We start from the raw sequence: 17,622 nt of genomic DNA, 5'->3' as shown, positions 1-17,622 counted from the left end.
GGAGGGAGGAAAGGAGGGAGGAAAGGTGTGAGGAAGGAAGCACATTAAAAGTATTCAAACCGGGACACATGTTTCGTAATTTGATGTCTCTTACCAATAAAGAACCAGACGATGATCATGAACCAAAATAGTTTAGACAAATGTTGGCACACAACACGGTCCTTGTAGCAGGAAGAGAATACATAGAGGAGACCGAAAGATCCAGAAATGATCATGTGGAAAGGGATGACACGTTTCACTGGGCAGTCATCAATGTACACAGCACCTATGTGGAGAAGTAGAGGAGTTATGTGGATGAAGGGTGATGCGGTATGATGGAGATATAAATGATTTCTTACTAGCTACTTACCCAAGACAATGAAGGTCACCCAAACTGCAACCCATAAGACCAGCATGCAAACTGCGGGATTAGACAACACAATTTTTTTTTCATGTCCTGTCTATGGTTGCATAGCATGATGATATAAAATCGGTACATTTTATAAACCTTTATAAATGTAGACATTTATAATCCTGTACATTAATAAACAGACACGTGTCAGTCATTGTTTTCCCTACCCTTCAGTTATCATCAACAGCACGGCCATATCATGACTAACTGTTCTCTAAAGTGGTGCAAAATGTATATTAGGAGTTATGATGTCATGTTAGAAGGGTTACATTCCAGACTGACTACATTGCATCAACCAATGGTTGGGTGCCACGTCGTCGACTGCACGGTCGGGCATCAGATTTGCTGGAACGTTAAACACCTATTGTGAGGCTTCTATAATGTCGTCAGATTGTAACGTTGCTAATACTTTATAAAATATAGCTCAGGTACGCACCGTCAATACATCTTCCCATGGTGCGTGACACAGATTGGTTGATTGACCTGAATGGTGGATGAGACAAATATAAAATGTACTTTGTTATGAAGACAAGAAGTGATAGTACTGTAGTCGTCGTGTATCCCTTCTGATCTTTGGCATGATCTTATCTTTACTCCTGCTGTCAGTTTCTAAGTCCGTTTCTAGGCCCCCCACAGTCACACTTCCCCCTTGCTAACTAAATATAGCTATTGTTGACCCAATGCTACAGTTGAACCATAATTACTTCATTGTTCACTGCTGGTTTGCTAACTCAAATAGTTCAGAGTTATCCTCATCTAAGAGAGAGAGAGAATAGCAGTACAGAGATATTGTTAGTTAATAAATCTCCTACTTGTAGAATATGCGTTCTCTTTAGTGGTCAGACACTTATGCTGCTGAACACCAAATTAACTACAAATGCAGTAGTGAAAGTGAATTGGAACATCAATAAAACGGAACTACGGTGACCTTACTGTAACAGTATGAATCTAACAGTAGTACTTTCAGTTTGATTAATGATAAAAAACACCACATTCTCTGGACTGCATCACTACTGCATATTGTGGGTGGCAGCAGAGTTCATGTCTCAATCCTTTATCTTAATTCAAACACAAACACTATATTGCTTTAAAGTTGCAGTTGTATTGAGCAGTGGCGACCCGTCATTCAGGGCAGGTGGGGCCTGTTTTTTATAAATAGGTCTTGTTACAGTAGGGGTCCTCAGTCAGTGTCTGGTTGAAGTTGGGCTGATAGATGGAGTAGATCCACACGTTACCTGGAGAGCGAGAGAGAGAGTGTGAGAGAGAGAGAGAGAGAGAGAGAGAGAACTTTGGTATGAATTTTGAAAAGACTGTCATTATGTACAGTTAATGTTTCCTAACAGTTACAAACTCATGAGTCTTTCACTTCCACAGCTTGAGATACTATAACGTTGCATTTTTGGTGGGAATCAGTTAGTTCTTGGAAGAGGTTAAAAGTGTGCTTGACCGCTTCCTCCTCTCGCTCTCTTCCTATTCACACACAAACATGCGCGCGCATGCACGCACACACACACAGTGTTCTTTCTCTATCCTACCACACCGTCTTTCTCTCTCCCACGGTCTCTCAGACTCACCGCTGATGAACCAGCAGAAGAGGAAGAAGGAGGCCAGGGTGCTCCAGGTGGTGCAGAGGTGGATCAGGGGGTTGGGGTCTATGCCATCTGAGTCCTGGGCACAGGGTAGGCAAGAGAGCAGGGCTAGGGCCAGGCCAAGGCCCCCATTACCACCAGGTAAATGGGGATGTAGTGCTGCCGGGGGCAGTCATACAGGTACACTGCACCTATACAGTAATACATAGGGGCAGGAGAGGTTGGGATGGGCAGTTGTGGCAAAGAGGGGGTTGCAAAGTGTACAACAGTGGTAAGGAAGGTTTATTATAAAAGTATTACTTCACCTATGGTGATCTGAGCAATAGGAATGACACATGCAAGTAGTTTAGAGATACCTGGGGGAGAGAGTATATAGGTTCAGCTTTTTACCCTAAACCCAATATACATATTTTAGCAAACTTTGACTTGACCCTCTCGTTGTCCTAGGACAAAATGACCCGCCACTGTAGTTGAACCAACTTTATTTAATTTTATATTTTGGGGATCATTTGTTAGAAGGAGGCAGTGAGACTTTGAAGAAAGTATCACTGCCTCCTTCTCACAAATGATCCCAAAAATATAAAAATTAAATAAAGTTGGTTCAACATAGTGGCGGGTCATTTTGACCCTAGGACAACCGGAGGGTTAAAGGGGAAATCTGCAGTTACTACATACATTTTTTTGACCTATAAATTAATTATATGTACCCATTGATTATTGAAGAATATAATTTATAAATGCCTCATGAGTTTAGTTCAACTGTCATACCCTATCAGAACCCAAAATATAAGCTTGTTTTCATTTTACTCCAATGTTTGTATTGTCGTATATGAAGATTATGACGTTGTTAATGTTTTTAAGTGGAATCGGAGAGAATGTTTATCTTAGTTCAAAAGTAGCCATCTGTAGGGTGACGCCCCAGGGGAGACAGGTGATTGGACAGCAGAGGGAGCAACCCATATTTTTGCATTGTTTATAAGTATGGGCTAGAGGAAGAAGAGGTTAGAGCGACCATTGCAATCTGGGGCGTGTCACGAGTTACAAAGCCAGAACCCAGAAGCAGACCAGGACAAGGTAAGTTGAAACGAAGGTGAGTGTTTATTTACAAGTTCAAGAGTGATGCTGAATAATCCAGGGAACAGAGCGGGCGGCGTTGATTAGTTGTTGGGGGTGCAGTGGTTGATCCAATCATGGCTCGGCAGCCGCCGACCACCAGGCAGAGGTTGGATGAAGGTTCCGGACGAGTGATGTTCATGGCTAACGATCCGGCAGGGAATGGATGTTAGGCCAGAGCCTAAGAAGGGTGATGATCAGGACCAGGTGTGCAGATTGCTGATGGGATGCAGGTGCGGAAATCAAGAGAGCTCCCGGAGCGTTCCAGAACCCTCGGGAAACTGGAGATCACGAACATAACAACTAGTCCACAGACAGGACCCGACTCAGACTGCCGGGATCGTTACAGTACCCCCCCCTCCGACGAACGCCACCGGGCGGACTCCCGGAGCGCCAGGATGGAGGCGGTAGAAGTCACTGATGAGGTCAGCATCTAGGACCTGTCGCCGCGGAATCCAACTCCTCTCTTCAGGACCATACCCCTCCCAGTCCACGAGATACTGGAAACCCCGGCCCCGCCGTCTGGAATCCATGATGCGACGCACCGTGTAGGCAGGACCACCTCCGATCATCCGAGGAGGAGGAGGAGGAGGCGGAGGAGGCAACAGAGGACTGAGGAAAACAGGCTTGAGGCAGGAGACATGAAAGGTGGGATGGACTCTGAGCGTCCTCGGGAGTTTGAGTCGAACTGCCACCGGATTGATCACCTTCTCCACCACAAACGGACCAATGAACTTCGGTAACAACTTCCTAGACTCAGTCCGTAAAGGAAGATCCCGTGTGGCCAACCAGACCCTATCTCCGATGGTATAGGTGGGAGCGGGGATCCGGCGACGATTCGCCTGGAGCTGATACCGGTCCGAAACTCTAAGGAGTGCCTTTCTGGCCCGATGCCAGGTCCGGTGGCAACGACGATATGGGCCTGAACAGAAGGCACTGAGAGCTCCTTCTCCTGAGAAGGGAACAAGGGAGGTTGGTAGCCATACAGGCACTGGAAGGGAGACATCCCAGTGGCAGATGTAGGGAGAGTATTGTGGGCATACTCAACCCAAGGCAACTAAGAGACCCAGGAGGTGGGGTTGGAAGAGGCCAGGCAGCGTAGCGTGGATTCCATCTTCTGGTTGGCTCTCTCCGCCTGACCATTAGATTGGGGGTGAAAACCAGATGTGAGACTGACTGTAGCTCCAATGGCCAAACAGAAGGACTTCCAGACAGCAGAGGTAAACTGAGGGCCACGGTCGGAAACGATATCACTGGGCAACCCGTGGACCCTGAAAACCTCCCTAACCAGGATCTCGGACGTCTCCGAGGCAGAGGGAAGCTTGGCAATTGGCACAAAGTGGGGCGAACTTGCTGAATCTGTCCACGATAGTCAGAACGACCGTGTTCCCCTCAGAAGCGGGCAACCCAGTGACAAAGTCCAGGGCCAGATGCGACCATGGTCGCCGGGGAATAGGAAGGGGGTGAAGTAGTCCAGAGCTGGGCCGATTGGTACTCTTATTCTGCGCACACACTGGACAGGCAGCAACATAACCCAGAGTATCCTCGGCCATGGCAGGCCACCAAAAACGTCTGCGAAGAAGCGCCATCGTCCGAGCCACGCCAGGGTGACAAGCCATCTTGCTGGCGTGGGACCATTTGAGGACCGCAGGACGAACCGACTCAGGCACAAACAACCGACGGGTGGACCGTTACCGGACCGGGCTGCGTCTGAAGGGCCGCCATCACCTCCTCCTCAATCTTCCACCTAACAGCTCCCACGACGCAGTTCCGGGGGAGAATTGTCTCGGTCTTGGACCCACTCTCCTCCGTCTTGGAGAACATGCGAGACAAGGCGTCCGCCTTGCCGTTCTTAGATCCAGGTCGAAACGTCAGGGAAAAATTGAATCGTCCGAAAAACAACGACCACCTGGCCTGACCGGGAGTTGAGACGTCTAGCCGATTGCACGTAAGCAAGATTCTTGTGGTCAGTCCAGACAATAAACGGTTGCTCCGCCCCCTCCAACCAGTGGCGCCACTCCTCCAAGGCAAGTTTCACCGCGAGAAGCTCCCGGTTACCCACATCGTAATTCCTCTCCCCGCAGGCGAAAGGCGGCGAGTAGTAGGCGCAGGGATGGAGTTTACTGTCCGTGGAGCATCGCTGCGACAGGATGGCGCCAACTCCCACATCAGACGCGTCCACTTCAACGACGAACTGACGGGCCGTGTCCGGTTGAGAGAGAATCGGTGCGTTGGTGAATCGCCTCTTCAAATCCAGAAACGCTCGATCCGCCTCCGGATTCCACTTGAAGCTCCTGATACTGGAAGTCAAGGCAGTTAACGGAGCGGCCACACGGCTGTAATCCCGGATGAATCTGCGGTAGAAATTCGCAAACCCCAAAAATCTCTGGAGCTGCAATCTCGTACCGGGCTGGGCCCATTCCAGAACCGCTCTAACCTTCTCCTGGTCCATCCTAATCTCTCCCCCTGGAGATGATGTACCCGAGAAAGGATGTCGTGTGGGCGTGAAACTCGCACTTCTCGGCCTTCACGAACAGGCGATTCTCCAACAATCGCTGCAGAACCTGCCGGACATGCTGGACGTGGTCGGAAGGTTCCTTCGAGAAGATCAGAATGTCATCCAGATAAACAAACACAAAGAGACCGATCATATCTCTCAGGACGTCGTTCACCATACTCTGGAATACCGCTGGAGCATTGGTCAGTCAAACGGCATCACCTGATACTCGAAGTGACCCATCGGTGTATTGAAACCCGTCAACCACTCGTCTCCCTCTCTGATCCGGACCATGTGATACGCATTGCGTAGGTCTAGCTTGGTGAACACCGTAGCACCCTGTAAGGAGTCGAAGGCAGAACTCATCAAGGGCAGGGGATACTTGTTCTTGACCGTGATGTCATTCAACCCCCGATAATCAATACACGGTCGAAGAGAGCCATCCTTCTTACCCACAAAGAAGAATCCTGCCCCCAGGGGGTGATGACGAGGGACGAACGAGACCAGCAGCTAGGGACTCCTTGATGTAGGTCTCCAAAGCCTCACGTTCAGGGCGGGAGATACTGTATAACCTTCCCTTGGGGTAGACAGCTCCAGGGAACAGGTTGATGGCACAATCATATGGTCGGTGGGGAGGGGTGACAGAGCCTTCTGCTTACTGAACACTTCCCCCCAAATCGTGATATGTCTCGGGAACCAGGGACAAATCTGGGGGTTTAGCCTCAATCACCTGACTGGGAACCGAATGGGGACAGGCAGTCTTGAGACAGTTAGCATGACAATCAAGGCTCCAACTCGTTACCTTGCCCGTCACCCAATCGAGCGTGGGATTGTGTTCCTTCAGCCAGGGGTATCCAAGGACCAGAGGAACATGGGAAGACGGCAGAATGAAGAATGAAATCATCTCCGAATGATTCCCGACAACAGCATCTTAACCGGTTCAGTCCTCATCGTGATACGTGCCAGCCTACTGCCGTTCAGAGTGGTCGCTTCAATGGCTTCGGCAATTGCTCCTTGGAAAGCCCCAGCTGTTCCACCAACTTCGGCATCAAGAAAGCTTCCATCGGCACCTGAATCGATAAAAGCGTTAATCGCTAAGCTCTGATTCCTGTTCACAAGGGTAGCCGGGAAACGGGGTCTGACAGAGGTATTGAGAGGTCGAAACTGGCTCGCTAAAAGTCCTCCCCAACTTTAGCGAGCCGCGCAGTTTGACGACCGCCGGGAACAGGTGGCGAGGTAATGTCCCGAACCACCACAGTAGAGGCAACAGTTAGTCCTACGTCTGAGTTGGCGTTCCTCCTTGGTTAACCCGTGCCGCCCTACTTGCATTGGTTCCGAATCGGGAGACAGGACCTCTCCACTAATCCTGTGTGGTGGACGATGATCGACGTATTCTGGTCCAATCCCGACCCGACTGGAACCTGAGAAGCTGATCGATTGGACGGACCCCATTGCTTCTCCCTCCCTTCGCTCTCGGACTCGATTATCCACCCGAATAGACAAGGCTACCAAGCTGTCCAGGTCACTAGGCTCCGGATAGGAGATCAACTCATCCTTGAGCTGCTCCGAGCAGACCCTGGTAGAGGCCGCTTGCAGAGACTCCTCATTCCACCCACTCTCCACAGCCAACGTCTTGAACTCGATCACGAAGTCGGCCACGCTGCGAGTTCCTTGGTGAAGCGAAAACAGGCGCCTAGCTGCGTCCCTCCCTCGGACGGAATGGTCGAAAAGCTTCCTCAGCTCGGCCGTGAACCCCGGGTATGAAGCCATGCAGGGGTCTTGTCGTTCCCCAAACGGCTGAAGCCCACTCCAGCGCTCGACCACGCAGCAACTCAATCACAAAGGCTATCCTAGCCTTGTCTGTGGCATAAGAGTAGGGCTGTAGATCGAACACTAACCCACACTGCATAAGGAAAGAACGGCATCTTCCCAGCTCCCCCTCATATTTATCCGGCGTCGGAACCTTGGGCTCACGGAAGGACACCGCTCCAGACGCGGCAGGCGAGATGGGTGAAACCGGTAGTGGATCCTCCACCGGAAACTCCGCGCTGGTTCTGGACCTCCGTCAGACCGGTAGAAAGGTTCCGAACTGCCAACGCGATCTCCTGTAGCTCCGTGCTATGATGGCCCAACATCTTCTCCCTGATGGGTAATGGCATGGCGAACAGAGTCCAGGTCCGCTGGGTTCATTACTGGCCGGATCGTTCTGTCACGAGTTACAAAGCCAGAACCCAGAAGCAGACCAGGACAAGGTAAGTTGAAACGAAGGTGAGTGTTTATTTACAAGTTCAAGAGTGATGCTGAATAATCCAGGGAACAGAGCGGGCGGCGTTGATTAGTTGTTGGGGGTGCAGTGGTTGATCCAATCATGGCTCGGCAGCCGCCGACCACCAGGCAGAGGTTGGATGAAGGTTCCGGACGAGTGATGTTCATGGCTAACGATCCGGCAGGGAATGGATGTTAGGCCAGAGCCTAAGAAGGGTGATGATCAGGACCAGGTGTGCAGATTGCTGATGGGATGCAGGTGCGGAAATCAAGAGAGCTCCCCGGAGCTGTTCCAGAACCCCTCGGGAAACTGGAGATCACGAACATAACAACTAGTCCACAGACAGGACCCGACTCAGACTGCCGGGATCGTTACAGGGCGTCGCTCTCCGGGTGGGCATGACACCTGTAACTCATGCTGAAATCTTGTGATATGAATAAACTTATGATCAAAGGTTCAGTATGAGCAGACTCCTTTGTTTGACAGCAATGAGCACCAGCAGCGACGCGATAGACTACAAATGAAGGCTCCGCTGAGATTGGCCTGCATCTTCCCTTTGTTTCATTCATGAGCAGCGAGGTGACTACTGCTCAAGCCGGCTAAGGTGAGATTCCTCACAAATTATTGGGCGTTAGTTGTTTGGCTAGCTTATGGATGTGCGCTGGTGAAGGTGTACCATGTAAATTACTTGGGTTTGTGCTGATGTGGTCTTGTTGCTGTCGACTAGGGGTCTGTAATAATTATTCTAAAATTTGGTTGCATTGGTAAACGGCGCAAATAATAGGAAGTTTAGAGCAATCGATGGTAGTGAATAAAGGCAGATATACGTATACACAATTAGGGCATTGTGAATCTGATAAGACCTCAAAGCGAGGCCATCATAGGATGGGCCATAAATCCTCATAACGCGTTAGGTGTTTTTAGGTCAGTCTAAAGACTGGGGTTGTGGAATTTATTTGATTGTGGTTACGGCTCATCTTTCATCCGACGGGATGTCTGCTTGGGGTAATCTCTCTGTAGATGTCCATTGAACTCACGGCAGCATAAAGTTAGTGGAAAAGGGAAAACAATTTAGGCACAATGCAGGTTATATTGCGTCATGCCACATTGTACATAAAGGCTAAGGCTAAATGCTAATGCTAAATGCTAAATGCTAATGCTGAATGCTAATTGTGTTACATGCTACATGCTAACGTTTGACCTTAGAGGGCCATTGCGATGGAATAAAGCCTCTTAAATTATGTTTGTGTGTGTAGAACTCAGGTTCTATGCGATTGTGAGCTCTGTTAAGTGTTATTGTTTGACTATAAGGGGAAAAGAGAGGAGCTGGGGTAGAATGCTAGCGTTCTATTGTCTGGAAATCGTATCGTTAAATGTATTTGCGCATGCGTTTAATTTTACGACACTACACTACAAAAGCGGGGAGTTTACGGCACGAGATTATGAGACGTTTGTTTCCGGCACTAGACTACAACACGTTGTTTACTAAGACTACAGCACGGGGATTGTGGGTAAATTGGTCATATTTCTGTTAGACTGGGCTGCAGGGGGAGACAGAGAAACAGACACAGAAAAAGGGGAGATTTGGACACGAATCTTCTAGTTGTTAGCGGCTGTTGTTTGAAAATGAAACTATTTGTTGAGATGTAGTGAATTTATAAATTAGATATATGTTGACCAATTATAATAAATTAAATTAAATGACGGATTAAAATAAATAAAAATGTTATTGAGCTATTTAGTCCTGAGTTAAGTCTTAGAGCGAATATGAGTGGGGAATATTGAAGTTGATAACTCAGTGATTGCATAAACTGCTAAATTCTTTTTCTGTTTCTATGCTCTTTTGTCATATGAGAGGAACGAGAGGAGAGAGAGGGAGAAAGAAAGAGAGGTGCTGACGTGACATCACGTGACAAGGGGAGGATCGAGTCAAAAGGTTTTGAGGCTGGTTCTGTTTGCAAAATCTTCCCCCTACAGGATATTTGATGTTATGACAATTTCACAGAGGCTTGGCAACAGACTGATCATTTGAATAAAATTTGCATTTTGGAGTCTCTGTGCATCACTTGGGTTTGATTGCAGTTGTGTTGAAAATCAGTACTGACATTATTCTGTAAAATTAAGATAATTAGGTGCTTATAGAGCAAGGGGGTTTATGGGTATTGTAGTGATTGTAGGGGTAGAGGGCTTTGTTTTTATGATTGGTAAGATAGCCACTAATTGATAAATTGGTAAGATAGGATATAGAAATAAAAAACATCGTTTTAATTATTCATAATTTTTAATTGATTTTTTTATTGACTTTTTTTATTTTAATTAAACATATTTTTTGAAAAAAAAATTTAATTGATTTTTTTAATATTCATATTTTTGTTTTGATTGATAAAAATTAAAGGGGGGAAGCCATAGGCTATATAGTCTAAAATAAAATAATTCACAATAAAGGAATATAAAAGGGTTGTTACAATGGGGAGAAAGGACAGCAAGGCTATGAAAGTCATTACACCGGTTGATATAGTTGAAAATAGTAATCCTTTAACTAAAGTAGTGCTAGGTTATCCGGCAAATGAAACAAAAGTTGCCCTTCATTCTCAAACAAAAACTGATAAAAGATTCCAGCGATAAGATAAAAGGTATAGAGAAAAATGCTAAAGGAAGAAAAGGCGACAGAAAAACTAATGGCAGAAGTTAGTACACCTTTCTCACACACGGAATCAGCAAAAAGACACCCACCTTATGAGAAGGAAGTAGAGCTTAGGGATGTTTATCCTCAGCTTCCAGTGATCATCCAGGAGGGTGATTATTGCATCAGAGATGAAGATGAACGAATAATAGATAGAGGACAAGCAGAAACGAGCAATAAAAATGAATCCAAAACTCCAGAAGTAAGAAAAAACCGAGATGTCTGGAAACTAAGAGAAGAATGAGGTTCGGAAAGATGAGGATGAAGATACAGAAGAGAAGAAAAACTGCTGAGAAAAGAATCCCAAGAATTGGAGGAGAAGAATACATTGAGGTCAAGGAAAGGCCAATAGTAAGAAGATGATGGAAGATGATATTTCGAGGACAGAACTTAGAATATAAGCTTTTGAAGAATACTGATATGTCAACAACAAGAAGGAACAGGACCAAGAAACTCTCAGAAAACTCAATCAAATACAACTTACAACTGGTGGAGAAGAAGAAGGAGAAGAGAAGCTTTGGTTATGAAGAATCAGAGTGCACCAAATCAACAATCACTGCCACAGCTTCAACAGGACCAGTTCCAACCGCAATGGTACCAGCCACCAATGGGGGTACCAGTTGTTTCATATCCACAGCCAGTTTCTGGACAGACACAGAATTGGAGAGGAAGAGGACGAGAAGGCTTAGAAAGAGGAGGAAGATTTCAGCCACACTTCCAGCAACTTTCAGAAGAGTGTTATAATTATGGACAGGTTGGTCACTTTACCTGTGAGTGCAATGGGCCAGGAGGAAACAACAGAGAGGACATTTTTGAGGAAGATAAAGGAGCAAGTGAAGATCACCTGTTCTCTAGGTGAACCCTTCAAGGATTCTAGAGGTGCCTAGAAGATCCGAAAGGGGGGTGTCAGCTGATAGCACCGATTAGAGAAGAAGAGAAAATATCTAACAATTGAAGTAAAAACAAAGGACTATGAGAAGTGATGGTGAATAGTGGAAAAACTTTTATCTGTGTTGAGCCTAAAGAGGTTAAACATCTCACTATGTAAAATTAACTAATTAGGATAGGGATTTGAGGTAGTAAAACAGCTAATTACTCTTAAGGAACCAATTGAGCTCTGCTATAAAAATCAAAGAGAAATTAAAATAGACATACTAATATTAGAACATATACCTATTGCATTGTTGGGAAGAGATGCATGGTGTAAATTGAACTGTACAATAAGATGTACACTAAAAACGGCTGTCTGGTAGAAGATTTTAAAATAATAGGGGTTTGGGAATCATATTTGCTTAAAAAGATAATATCATAGGAAGGATGATAATCTATTAGACTGCCTATTAGACAATCTGTCTGAAGAATAGATATGGTAGATAGATATGGTAGGAGTTTAGATCTGTTAGGAGCAGATGCATTGAGAAAGTATACGTTGCTGAATGATAAGAGAAGATTGAGGGTGATTGAGTATCTATATTTACAATTCCCAGCAGGAAGATCAAGGTAATTGTAGGTGTATTTTTATAATCAAAAGTTTGAAAGTGAGGGTTTAGAGTAGGAAGAGAGAGTGAATGTAAGTTACATTTACGTCATTTGACACTAGTGGTGATAGATGGAAGTACAAGTAAGGAGTTAAAAGTCTTAGGGAAAATAGATGAAGTAACAATAATGACATTAACACTTCAGTATATTAAAACAACAGTGAGAAGCAATTTAACTCTTTCAACATTGATAGTTATTAAAGCCATAAATATATCGCATTTGATTATAAGGGAACCAATAGCTCCAGCACCAATTTTAGACTGTTATTAGGGTTAGGATGGGGACATTCCTCCCACATGGAGAGATAATTATGGAGAAGAAGTATTGTTATCAGGACCAGAAGTAGAAGCTGTTGCACCTAGTCAAAGGAGGTATAGTTTGTACAACGATATGAAGTGGAAGAGGGTTATGAGTGATTGTTCATTTATTTTGCGTAATGTTACAGAGAAAGATCAGGGAGAATATATGTGTACTTATCTAGTGCAAGCATTAAAATTTGTTCCGGTTAAGAATTATTGGTTAAAAGGCTATGTAATTCGTAAAGTGACGCTTATAATGGAAGATTTGAAATCTGTTGAAGCTTCCACAGTCACCGAAGGAGTTCAGGAGAAGTAGATTACAGTAGTCACTCCAACAGTAAATAATACACAGAGGATATCGGTAGCTTTCCCACTAGAAGTAGTTAAGGGTGTTAATACATCAACTAAATCAACTACTTTAATGGTAACTTTGAAAGGGATTAATGGTACGACGGCAGTAACAAATGTAGGAAGTATGACACAGACACAAACAACGACTTTTCTGAAATGATATGGATGGAGAGTGCTGTCAATGATAGTAAGGATAGGGTTAAAATAGGAGAGCAGATAGTGGTAGAGGACAATATAGATTCATCTGAAATAGTGAAGGATACTATCATGGAGGTACAGGATGAGGTCTTTGATTTTAATGACAGACAAGGAGAGATATCTGATCAGTACCGCTCGTTAGGGAAGAGAGAAACTAAATGGGTTTGATTCTTCTGTTGTGAAAATTAAAGATGGATGGGCAGGTAGGAATCTTTGGTTCCAGCAGCTAGCTCATTCTGTAAGATCAGTGAGGAATCTTGAGGGTCCATGTCTGTTGAGAATTCCAGCACCAGACACGTGGGGTTCCATTTTAGACGGTCACTCGACCTCTATCAAGTATGTGTCAGTCTTATGCTTTGTCATGGCTGTTGTATCAGCAACAATCAGTAACAGATAAAATAATGTCGTTGTCAAAACATTTGTTTAAGCCTAGGTTTAAGTGTTATTGGGTTAAGTGAATTAACTTGTGTGAATTTGTTAGATGGGAAGGAAAATCAGTTAACAGCGAACCCTGAAGCATTGGAGGTGAAACCAGTGAGGGCTAAAAGTTGTTTTTGTTCTAATAAAACATATGATGTAAGGGGTATGTTTATGGGAATATCAGATTGTGAGGATTATATGATGACTTTGGGTAAGCATGACCTTAAGGGTAGTAATGAGAAATATAATGTTACTTTTTATGTTCCAGGTAGTAAGAACAGCAAGACTTTGATGGTGAAAGATTAGCTTTTGCCTGACAATGTGACTATTGGGAATTTTAGAGATATTTGGAGGGTTTGTGGTGATGAAGCATATATATTCTTACCCTATGGATGGACAGGATGTTGTTACATGTCAACGTTGAAGCTTCCATATGAGGTTTCTACCATTAAAAGAGGGGTAGCACCGGACACAGATGAATCTGAATCTAGGTTTGGAAATAGGGTGAAAAGGGACATGGCGACATTTCATAGTCTTGAAGCCTATCATTGGAGGATAATTCTAAGAGAGAAGGGGGGACTTTTTCCATGGTATGGTGTAACATTTTTGGCAGATCATATTGATAATATTAGCTATACTTTGATTCCAGATAGTTCAGATAGTATCACTATGCGTTGAAGAATATAAGGGATGCGTTTGGTAGATCTGAAGGAGCTGGATGGTCAGCAAAGATTTGGTTGCAAGATCAGTTAGGCCCAGTAGGAGCAGTGATGGATTAGATTTTAATGGCAGCTTTGATAGCACTGTGTGTGATGTTTGTGATTTGTTGCTGACCTTTGCGAAAGCTATGATATTGAGATAGGTTGGAGTTGGGATGCCTGGAGACAACGCTCAGATGCCGTTGTTGACTGTTCCTGATCTGGATGAAGAGGGACAAGTGGGACTGGATGGAGTATTGATGATAAATATCCTTTTTGATTTTTTTTATCTTTTTTTTTTTTTTCAATATTACTGTGATTTTAGTATGATGTTATGAATCAAAGGGGGGAAGTGTATGAATGAATCGTATTATCCTAGTTCATTATTCTATCATTTATAGTGATTCATACATCATTTATATATAATTTTTATATTCTTAGTTGATATTGATGTTTAATTTGAAAGTGTTGTTTTGCAAAAGATACTGTTTGGTCTTTTCTTTTCTTCCAGAAGCATTTGGGGGAATATGTGGAGATTGAAATACTCAAACAAGGACAATATGAAAGGAGAATGACTGGAGGAGATGGAACAAGGAAGGTGTGGAAATGTTCCCATTCCATCATCAACAATGCATTGGAAGAAGAGACTACGGGGGAGATGAAGTGTAGTGGACTACATTCCAGTGTCTGCAATGAAATATAGACATATTTGCATGTGTAATAGATAATTTGTGTCATAATGAGCACCAGCAGCGACGCGATAGACTACAGTATACAAACTAAATGTCAACAAAACATGGTTAAAACTATAATGTTGATATCATGGAGGGTCAGTCCTTGCATCCATAGCCCTGTCTATGAATTCGAGAGTGGTTACATTTCTCCATATTATTATATTATATTATTTCTCCAGCCCCATCCCTCAGCTGTTTACCAATAGCTATGTTATTGTTTCAACTGCTGAATGGCGCTTTAAGTGGAAGTTAGGATTCGCCCCTAAATGCACCATTCAATTGATCTGAGCAACTCTTAAGTGATGCAATCGGACATATTCAATCCCACCTAATATTCCTGTGGTTGGTTTGGGAAGGTGACGCATGTGTTGCAGCAGATTTCCGTTCTCCATCGTGTGCGACACAGTCAGGCCTACAGAGGGCGACAGAGAGCCATGACACAAACATTACATAGAATTCAATGGTGTTCAACGCTTGGAAAGTTGCAGATAGAAATGTAATGTATAGCTCTCACAATTCTCAATTAGCCACAACAGAGATAATAGATATGAGTTAATAGATCATCAATAGTATTATTTCCGTTGTAAACATATATTTCTCTCTTGTACTCCACTAAATCAACACTGGGCCTTAAAGCACTTTAGTTGTGGTTTGCAACAGAACAGAGTCCTAGTGAAAAAATATTATTGTCAGTGGTGTGCAAATCTGAGCATTCCAAACGGACATCTTATCACCAACGAGTAAGTCTGACTACATTCTCTGGAAAGCCAGTTTCATGTACAGTACCTTCTTCATGCCAAGCGAGCAGTCCCCGCTCGGCTGATAACACACAAATATTCACAAAGCACCCATAAATATAGAAAATGTGGTCATTTGTACACCATAGCACCCACAAATATGGAAAATGTGGTCATTTCTTCACCATAGAAGGATGTTTTGATTCTTTCTATCTTTCTGCATTGAGGATAAATGAAAAGCTGTCTGATTGGTTAGGTCTTTGACCAGGGAACAACAATATTGTAATAACCTGGAAATAAAAGCACCGAACGTCCAGAAAAACTAGGAATTTAAGTTCATCTATCTTAACCCTAACCCTCTGCCGAGGTAGAGAGGTCAGACTGACTGACAAGTAAAACGAATTATTGTCATCAACATAATTGAACTTTCGCCCAAAGTATACATCTGTATAAACATACATGATGTCACCTGTAAAACTCACATTTGTGATGTTGAGATATTATGTTATTTACCATTCACACACAAGCCTATATCTATTATGAAAAGTTTACACAATCATCAATCACACAATCAACAATCCCATACAGATACAGTGGCTTGCGAAAGTATTCACCACCCTTGGAATTTTTCCTATTTTGTTGCCTTACAACCTGGAATTAAAATGGATTTATGGGGGGTTTGTATCATTTGATTTACACAACATGCCTACCACTTTGAAGATGCAAAATATTTTTTGTTGTGAAACAAACAAGAAATAAGACCAAAAAAAAACAGAACTTGAGCATGCATAACTATTCACCCCCCCAAAGTCAATACTTTGTAGAGCCACTTTTTGCACCAATTACAGCTGCAAGTCTCTTGGGGTATGTCTCTATAAGCTTGGCATATCTAGCCACTGGGATTTTTGCCCTTTCTTCTAGGCAAAACTGCTCCACCTCCTTCAAGTTGGATGGGTTCTGCTGGTGTACAGCAATATTTAAGTCATACCACAGATTCTCAATTGGATTGAGGTCTGGGCTTTGACTAGGCCATTCCAAGACATTTAAATGTTTCCCCTTAAACCACTCAAGTGTTGCTTTAGCAGTATGCTTAGGGTCATTGTCCTGCTGGAAGGTGAACCTCCGTCCCAGTCTCAAATCTCTGGAAGACTGAAACAGGTTTCCCTCAAGAATTTCCCTGTATTTAGCGCCATCCATCATTCCTTCAATTCTGACCAGTTTCCCAGTCCCTGCCGATGAAAACCATCCCCACAGCATGATGCTGCCACCACCATGCTTCACTGTGGGGATGGTGTTCTCGGGGTGATGAGAGGTGTTGGGTTTGCGCCAGACATAGAGTTTCCCTTGATGGCCAAAAAGCTCAATTTTAGTCTCATCTGACAAGAGTACATTCTTCCATATGTTTGGGGAGTCTCCCACATGCCTTTTGGCGAACACCAAACGTGTTTGCTTATTTTTTTCTTTAAGCAATGGCTTTTTTTCTGGCCACTCTTCCGTAAAGCCCAGCTCTGTGGAGTGTATGGCTTAAAGTGGTCCTATAGACAGATACTCCAATCTCCGCTGTGGAGCTTTGCAGCTCCTTCAGGGTTATCTTTGGTCTCTTTGTTGCCTCTCTGATTAATGCCCTCCTTGCCTGGTCCGTGAGTTTTGGTGGGCAGCCCTCTCTTGGCAGGTTTGTTGTGGTGCCATATTCTTTCAATTTTTAAATAATGGAATTAATGGTGCTCCGTGGGATGTTCAAAGTTTCTGATCTTTTTTTATAACCCAACCCTGATCTGTACTTCTCCACAACTTTGTCCCTGACCTGTTTGGAGAGCTCCTTGGTCTTCATGGTGCTGCTTGCTTGGTGGTGCCCCTTGCTTAATGGTGTTGCAGACTCTGGGGCCTTTCAGAAAAGGTGTATATATACTGAGATCATGTGACAGATCATGTGACACTTAGATTGCACACAGGTGGACTTTATTTAACTAATTATGTGACTTCTGAAGGTAATTGGTTGCACCAGATCTTATTTAGGGGCTTCATATGCACGCACCACTTTTCTGTTATTTATTGTTTTCATTTCACTTCACCAATTTGGACTATTTTGTGTATGTCCATTACATGC

This window comes from Coregonus clupeaformis, unplaced genomic scaffold (genome assembly GCF_020615455.1).
Source record: "Coregonus clupeaformis isolate EN_2021a unplaced genomic scaffold, ASM2061545v1 scaf0327, whole genome shotgun sequence".
Taxonomy (NCBI): Eukaryota; Metazoa; Chordata; class Actinopteri; order Salmoniformes; family Salmonidae; genus Coregonus; species Coregonus clupeaformis.
The sequence above is the reverse complement of the archived record's forward strand: the minus strand, read 5'-3'. Positions refer to the sequence as shown.